An 8,872-nucleotide genomic window follows, 5' to 3' on the forward strand; every position below is an offset into this window, starting at 1 on the left:
TCATAATCACGACCCGGATTCAACAAGGAACCTATACGTTAAATTCCTCTCAGAACTTGACTCCTTATAACTTTATGATAAATGTCATTCTTGTTGGTAGGTTTGATTTGAAATTAGTGTGAATGCGTACAGATATCTAGCCATCCAAGACGAGAGATGTGGGATGGCAGTTGGTCAATGACGGCCCAATGTGATGCGCGTTGTAGGGTATATTTTGCAGAATGTTAAGGCACATGCACAGACTTTTATTAGTCATGATAAGAATACAAATGAAATTATTGCAAGATACTCTTCGAAATTTCCAATGTTAAATTACCAAGTTGGTTCTTATTAATCTCTCACCAAATTTTTAAAGAACACTATCAGTTGATCAACGTAGGAAGATGGGATGAGTTAGGTGTTGGAGTGGCTAAAATAAGATGTGATGTGATTTTATAAGGTGTCCTAAGCGGATAAAGTTACATCCTAGGTGGTGCGTCCAAGTTGGCGTCCTACATGTTGATCAAGCCTTTCATGGCAACATGCATGTGACATTCAACATTACATTTAACAAGTTAACCCAAAGCCAAATCATCCAAGGTTAGGATACCTAAATGAAGAGATTTATTGAAGGCCAAATCGTCATATATTGAAGGCCTAATACATAAATATACACTTGGAGGAGACAAATTAAGTCATAATCTTCTAAATTTATGCCCAAATGCATATCCTAATTAAGGTATCATAGAAATTCATGACCGTAAATAGTCGCATGATGCATAATAAAGCTTTCGACGTATATATTTTTAATTTACTTCGTGCTTCGTGGCACCGTCAACCTTGTCTACCCAAAACCATCTGGAGTTTAAGATTCCCTTTAATACGTTGTGCAAAAATGGCCACTCCAAGTTGGCGCCGAGGTTTCTTGGCTCGCCACCAAATGAGAAAATTTTTTATCTATTGTTTTTCATTGAAGAGAATCTGTTAGGTAACGAAGCTTTCCATCACATATTTTCTCATCGAAATACCATCTCAAGTTCTTTGCATCTGTGGCATTAGCAAATAGACATTTAAATCGTGGTATTATTGGAAGATACCACAGAACCTTCAAAGGAGAACCTTTGGTCATCTCATTATAATCATCACCATCATCTTTCTTCATTTTGTATCTTGAAGTCCCACATTTAGGGCACTTATTTAACCCTTCATAATCATTTCTGAATAATATACAGTCATTAGGACACGCATGTATCTTCTCATATTCCAAACCCATCGAACACAAAATCTTCTTTGTCCTTATACATTCGTTTCGGAAGTGAATTCCCTTTTGGAAGAATATCACTCAGCAATTCAAGCAACTCCGTAAAACTAGCATCAGTCCAACCATTTCTTGCCTTCAAATTCATCAATTTCAACACAGTTGTCAACCTTGTGTAATCATCTTTGCACCCTGGGTATAAAGGCGTCTCTACATCACTACACAAAGTTTCAAAGGTGGGAAAGAACTGTGTAAAAGATTTAGATCTTATATCACGAAACATATCCGAAATTCTATCATCAAATTCTTTATTCACAACCTTCTCCTTTGCAGACAGTGTAGTCTTTCTAATTTCTCCATGCTATATCCAATTTGTATACCTCAAATTTATCCCATCACAGATAAGATGCTCTTTTATCTCATAAATACTCCATCGACTATTTGTTTAAACATTTGACATAAGGACAATAGTACCATCCATCTCTTTTACTAGGGGCATTTCTCTAAGCAAACTCAAGAAACCTTTTAACCCTATCCTCATATTCCTTGCTAATTCTCTTAGCTTTCATCCAACTACGATCCATTATTCTACAGAGTCAATGAATATAGTTTTCAAACTCAATTCTAATTCCTTAATTCAAATATTGAAATAATAAAATCATTAAATGTTAGTCGATAAATTAAAATTGACTAACACTTAATTACAAATTAAAAGAAATGTCTCTTTTAAAAATAAAAAATTCGACAAAATTTCCCCTTAACAACTATGTACAAATTAAACACCAAATTGGAAAAAAAAACTCAAAATTTTTAATCAACATGAATCCTAAAATATAACAAATAAAGCAAAAGTAAAAATAACATATTTCAACGGTGAAATAGTTAAACAAAAATTATTTTAATAAACAAAAAAAATATTGTTCATAACATATTTCAACATGATAAATTTGAAAAAATATAACAAATTTGAAGAAATATAACAAATAAAACAAAAATAAAAATTTAATTTCAAACCAATTCAATTAATAAAGATTTTTAAAGCTAAAATTTTTGAATCCAAAACGGGAACACAAATGATATCCATTTGCAGTGAAATTTTAAACAACACTTCATTATCAATCAAAGTTCATAACAAAAAAAAACACAAAATGACAATAGATTATTTATTACTAAATTCTCATATTTATTACAAAAAAATACCAAAAATTCGAAATAAATATCAAAAAATTATTTTAAAAAATCAAAAAATTCACAACTAATCAACTTCAAACATTTAAACATGTTTCTAACACAGTATATAAGAAGGAATTAAGGTTTTCTCATATCAAATGCCCACCAATCAACGGTTCAAGCACATAAAAAAATGCAAAATGAACAATACAAGCCAACCACAATGTAAAACTAACAAACCCATTTGAAATACAACAGATTTTCATGGTCAAAACATTCAACAAACCAAGAAAAATTGAAAAGAATGAAAGAAGAGGATACTCACAGAGTAGAGATGATTCAAATGCGAAATGAGGGGCGTTCGAACGGCGGCAGACGGTGGCAAGACACCACAAGCTAAATAGAGGAGTTTAAACGGCGGGAGAGTGGGGGGAATGGCTGGTAATGGAAGTTTTTTGGTGGTGGGACAAAGGGGGACCATGGCGCACTAATGAAACGAGAAAGAAAATGATGGAACACAAAGGCGCTGTAGGGTTAATTGAAAACTTTCCACGGCGGTTGTTAAGAAAACCGCCATGGAAAATCAAAACTCATTCAACTTATTTACAAAAATGCCACATCTTTTTTTTCACGTCATTTTTCTGCTTAACCGCCATTATTTTGCGACGTTAAAAGTCTTTTTTTAAGTAGTGTGATAAGAATAGAACAATTTGTGTGAAACACATTCTTAACAATTAATTGTCAAGATCATGAATTGAGAGGTCAAGTCAATATAATCATGTCTTTCGGGGAAGGAATCTTAATGAACCCCCCCTCCCCCAAAATTTTGCAGACTAAAGGACTAAGTCCATGTCAGATATGAAGTGGAACTTTCTATTTTGCCTCTGCCCAATCTGAGTCTTGCAGGCAAAGAAAGGGCCTCTATATATAGATGAAGAGCACGCAGTTGAAGACATGCATTGAGAAAAATGGGGTATTCAGTGAGAGAAGAGGTGTGGTGGGTGATGGCCATAATCATATTCATATTATCAGGGTTTAATAGAGAAGCTAAGGGGTGCTTGAAAGAAGAGAGAGACGCTCTTCTGAAATTGAAAGAAGCTTTCAATTATCCAAATGGCTCTTCTCTTCCTTCTTGGAATAACCAAACCTTCTCTGCAGATTGCTGCACTTGGGAGTCTGTACAGTGTGACAACTCCACTCATAGAGTCATAAGCCTTTATCTGAACGATACAAGACCTCATGAGTTGAGACACATCAAATGGTCACTCAATGCTTCTTTGTTTCTCCCCTTCATCCAGCTTCAAGAGCTATATCTGGATTGGAATAACTTGACAGGTCGCCCTCTTTCTTTTAACTATTCTATCATTCATGCATACACATATATACCCACACACACACAGTACATAGACATACATTGTTAATTAAGACCGACATTTTTATAAGCATTTCGAGCTGTGATTTTTGAAGATGTAAAAGCACATCAGTTACTGTTAAAAATTAGTTAAAAATGATTATGATCATATCATTCATTGTCTTTTATCTCGTTCTTTTTTGTCAGTTTCCTCTTTTAGGCCATTGATTTGCTGGGGTAAGAGTCCATTCTAGTTATAGCTAAATATTTGTGGATAATTTCTTATTGGAATAATGACACTTTCCGTCCCTCAAATTTGCTTCATTTATTGATTTGGTGCATGAAATTTAATTAATTGTTATACATCAAGTCCCTAAAGTTTCATAATCATACAAAATTAGTCATTATGGTTTGAAGATATATAATCCTAGACGCACATGTGCTATCTCTAACTACTAATTCAAGGATGATAACCCTCACTTTGCTTTATTTATGAAATTTGAACCAATTTTTTATATTTTCTCCCAATAATTATATGTCATATCACTTCATTTATTCTCTCTCATACTTACCTTTTTCTTCCTCCATTCACCATTTCTCTCGATAGATATGGATATTATTTTTGGAAAAAAAATACATTTTTACAAATTTATTACCTTTAAGCAATTTTAACAAACTATATAATCTACATAATTTAATTATTTATATCTTATAGATAGCATCAGAGGGAGTAAAATTGCGTATGAAACTTTATTTAGGAACTTGAGTGATAAAAATTAAACTTCACAGACCAAATTGATAACAGAGACAAGTTAAATTTGAGTACCAAAAAGTTTTATTACTCATTTTTAAAAAATATATTCAAGTAAGATATTGTTGGAAATGTTTGAGATGCTAAACGTTTTGATTCGGTTTTTAAATATTCTTTTTAAAAAATAAATTACTAAACAGGACATTTTCTTGGATATAGAGGGGCCCAAAACAAGCTTAATATACACTACATTATCAAACTTTCACTTCATGTTAAATTATGAAGAGGATGATGATATTAACTAGACGAATTATTTTTTATAATTCTTTATACCCACTAATTCATAGTAACTAATCACATGTTGTTTGTGGCACAGAGCTGTTTGGCGATATCAGGCTGGTGAACTTGGAAGTGTTGGTTACAAGATAATATGCTCACAGAATTCCCATATTTCGGTGCTAAATCTTTGTCTTCTATATCATACTATATTTTGAGTGATATATGTAGCTACTAAGACGTGCATCAAAAGTATATATATTTTTAGAGAAAAGATTGGGCCATGATTTTAAAAAAAAAAAAAAGCTAAAAGAAATATATAGACAAAGTTTTTCCATTAAATATATGAAAGTTTCCTTCTTCTTTTTTTCCCTTGATTTTGTTGGGAAGTCAAATTATTTACCTTTGCCATATAATCATCTCAACTGAACAATTTATGTGCCTTTATTTAATTGAGAGAATTGAATGAAAGGTCAAAAGTAAGAGATAAGATGACGTTTTCTTACCTAGCAGAGTCATTATCAATAAATTTTAACAACACACACACACAAATTAATTTGAAGGAGCTGGGGCTTAACGCACACATTTCCATTTGGCATTTGGCAGACCTTTCTCATTCACGTAATCTGAAGGCACCGTCGCTTGATGATAATTACTTGGAGGGGCAGTATTCCAGAATCTATTACGTCTCTTACTTCCCTCACCGCATTGACATTAAACGGGAACAACTTGACTGGATCGTTTTTATAGCATCTGCCACGGAAAGAAAATTTGCTGATAAAATTTTTTTATTTTAATTAAACAGTCAAACTTTCCTTGTTCGTGCAAATTGAGTCGACTGTTCAATGAAACCGATTTCCAATCCATCTCTTAACCTGCATGCGGCAGCTCGCTCTCCCCCAAGGAGTAGTAGTTTAAAATAATGTAGTCAAAACAAATAACAATTGAGAAAATAATAATAATAAGATCAAGCCGTATTTACACACATGGACAGGCTAAAACTAATAAATGGAAGTGACTTTATATTTCTTATTTTTCCTTATGCATTCTCTATATTTTGTTTATTTTCACTTACATCTTTGGGCTCAATGTTCAGGCTTTTTTCCTGGGGCCCAATATTAATTTAAATACATTGTTCTGACGAAATAAATTTAACGAAGAACAATGGTATATGTTGCAGGAGGCTTATGCAATTTGAAGAATCTTTCAATATTGGATCTGGGCTATAATGAATTTGAGGGGCAACCTCCTGCGTGTTTTGGCAATTTAACGTCCCTACTTGGCTTTGTCTTCGTTGAAATCGTTTTGAGGGAACGTTTCCTTCCTCACTCTTTCATACTATGTGGTTTCTATCAGGAATTTTTCTTACCGACGACAATTTTAGTGGCTCATTTTCACTCTCGTCGCTTGCCAACCACTCCAACCTCAAAGTCCTAACCATTTCTTGCTCCAACACAAACCTGAGGCTTGAAACAGAGAACCTTTCATTTATCCCTTCCTTCCAACTGACGTCCCTCACAATCCGCAACTGCACTCTAAATGAAGCAAACAATAAAACAATGCCTACCTTTCTTCTTCATCAATATGACTTGCTAGTTCTAGAACTTAGCCACTTGAACATTTCAGGCACCTTTCCATCTTGGCTTTTGACAAACAACACAAGGGTTAATAGATTAAAGTGTACTAATCTATTATCCTCCTCGCCTGCCTCTTCCGTTTCTCCTCCAATTCCATCCTCACTTTCTCCATCTGTAACGGAAACGGATCAGAATCACACATTGAAAAAAATAAAAGAAATCCATGAGTAATATAGTTCCATTTTATAACGGTTAGATATACTCACGTGCTGGGAAATGAGGCGGTCGATATCAAGTTGTGTTGATGAATCTGCAGAGAAATGTCTTCGCCAAGAAACGAGAAGAAGCCACAATTCTTATGAGTCTGAGTAGAGACTGGGTAGGAAAGAAGAGGGTAATTGATCGAATCCCTTGATCGCTTTCTTCGAACGGGGACGTTATAGGTGGTGAGGCCGCTTTCAGATTTCATTGTGTTTTTCTGAGGAACGGAATCGACGATCAAAGAATTGTAAGCTGCAGCCGCCGCGAGAGGCGTCTCCGTGGCAGTGGTGGTGCCGGATAATGGCAGAACAGAGGAGTAACCCATCTGGGCACTAATGGGATTGACATTTGCTTCAATAGGATTCAACATCTCCCTGAAAATTTCATGCAAATCAACCCCAACATTAAAGGGGAGAAAACGGAGGCAGAAGATACAAGAAGATAAAAAGGATGAGAGGAAAAGCGTTACGTACCGACTGGCAATGAGTTGGGAAGGGAAGACATGGAGATGGCGAGCTTCAACGGCCATGAAAGGAGGATGATGGAGATGGAGATTTCTCTCTGCAGGCACTATTCTTGCGGTTTCGCTTCTTTGTCTTGGGCTGTCTCCAATTCTTCTTCTATGCGTTTTTTTGGAGTGTGGTTCTTATTTAGAGTCTTGGTTGAGAGAGGGGGAGAGATATAGGGAGAGAGAAATTGAGAGAGAGAGAGAGAGAGAGGAGAGGAATGAACCAAAAGGCATGCCACTGAGGTGCCGAAACTGGCTATATGGTGGGGTTTATTTAGGAATTAGGGTTGTCTCGGTAAACTAAAACACTGGCTTAAATATATTTTCTCACAAACCTTTAAATGATAAAAAGAAAATTAAATAATTAAATATACTGAGCCAGAGAGATTCCTACCTCACTTTTATTTCCGGAACCCACAGGCTGCCGCAGCACAGATTTGATCATGCCGTAATTCCCGCCAACCCTCAGGGGTGATTTCGTCATTACAATGCCCATGTCGTAACCGTACATTACCTCTTTCGTTTTTTCTCTTTTAACCTCTAACGTCCCGATAAATAGTTTAAAAAAAAAAAAAAATCTGCCAAGGAAGTCGCAGCATGTGTAAGCAAAAGCACGGCTAGTTAGCTAGAGTCCAAGACGACGCCTATTTTTTCTCTCATGCTATTACTTTTCTTTCTTTTATTTTGCGCTTCTGGTCCAAGAGCAATGTGATGGCGGTGGGGCCCGCGGGGGGCAAACACGTGTGTGATAGGGATGTGGGGAACAACTGTGGTAGGACGCACGCACAGTTTTAGTGCTGGCGGGCACGTGCGAACTGCCAGCGTGGATTGGAGGGGAGCCTCAGTGGGACCCGCGCGGCTGGGGGTGGATGTCAATGTTATTGAGTGTGGGCCCGGCCCAGCATGCCGTTGTCCTTTTGATTCGCAACTCTTTCTTGCTTTTGAGGAACAGGTTAAGTCATGCTCCTGGCGTGAGGAAACGTTGCTTGTTGCCCTTAACCCAAAAAACCAACTAACCAAACAAACCCCAAACCAAAAAAAAAAAGAGGAAGAAAGAAACGTTGCTTGTGGCCTTTTGCCTCCAACTGTTTCATGCCACGTGTCATCCTACTTTTCTCCTAATCGGACAAGCTGTTTGCTGGTCCAGACACCTTACCCTACGGGACGGTCTTAAGAAGATCTCAGCCGTCAGATCGTAACTAGATATTTTACGTGACTCCCTTTTACTCCAAGATTAATTTATAAATTAGCTATTCTTGAAATAAATTATTATTTTTTGTTTCTTTTCAAGCGGGTTTATGATCCATGAAATTCCCATTCTTCAACAACTCTCATCTGAATCGGCAGCAAATTCAGGTGTTCTACCTGAATCATTCAAACACATCACACGGTCGAAATTTTATTAATTCACTTTTTTTAATCCATTTTTACTTAGAAAAATCACATGACACCTGTCAACATACCTCATCAACATCAAATAAAACATATTAAAAGTATGTGTTTTTATCATAAATTAAACCTCTTAAATTCCTTAATTCATAATTTCAGTGCACAGCGAAGGTGCATGGAATATGTCCACAAAATCTGAGATAACTCAATGCAAAGCATGGACGACTTATTTGTCAAAAAAACAAAAAAACTAAAGACCTAACTAACTAAAAGAAACGTTTATATTTTGAAAAAAATGTCATATCATGTAGACTTACACATTTGAAGGTCAAGTGAATTTGTTCTCATTCAT

At 35.7% G+C, this 8,872-nt stretch overlaps 1 pseudogene; it reads right to left on the bottom strand.

The window, feature by feature from the left end:
- Nucleotides 1-6,453: 6,453 nt before the first annotated feature.
- Nucleotides 6,454-7,166, bottom strand: LOC114749960 (probable BOI-related E3 ubiquitin-protein ligase 3; annotated as a pseudogene).
- Nucleotides 7,167-8,872: the final 1,706 nt, after the last annotated feature.

Source organism: Neltuma alba, unplaced genomic scaffold (genome assembly GCF_004799145.2).
Source record: "Neltuma alba isolate B1F8T4 unplaced genomic scaffold, ASM479914v2 tig00006239_pilon, whole genome shotgun sequence".
Classification (NCBI taxonomy): Eukaryota; Viridiplantae; Streptophyta; class Magnoliopsida; order Fabales; family Fabaceae; genus Neltuma; species Neltuma alba.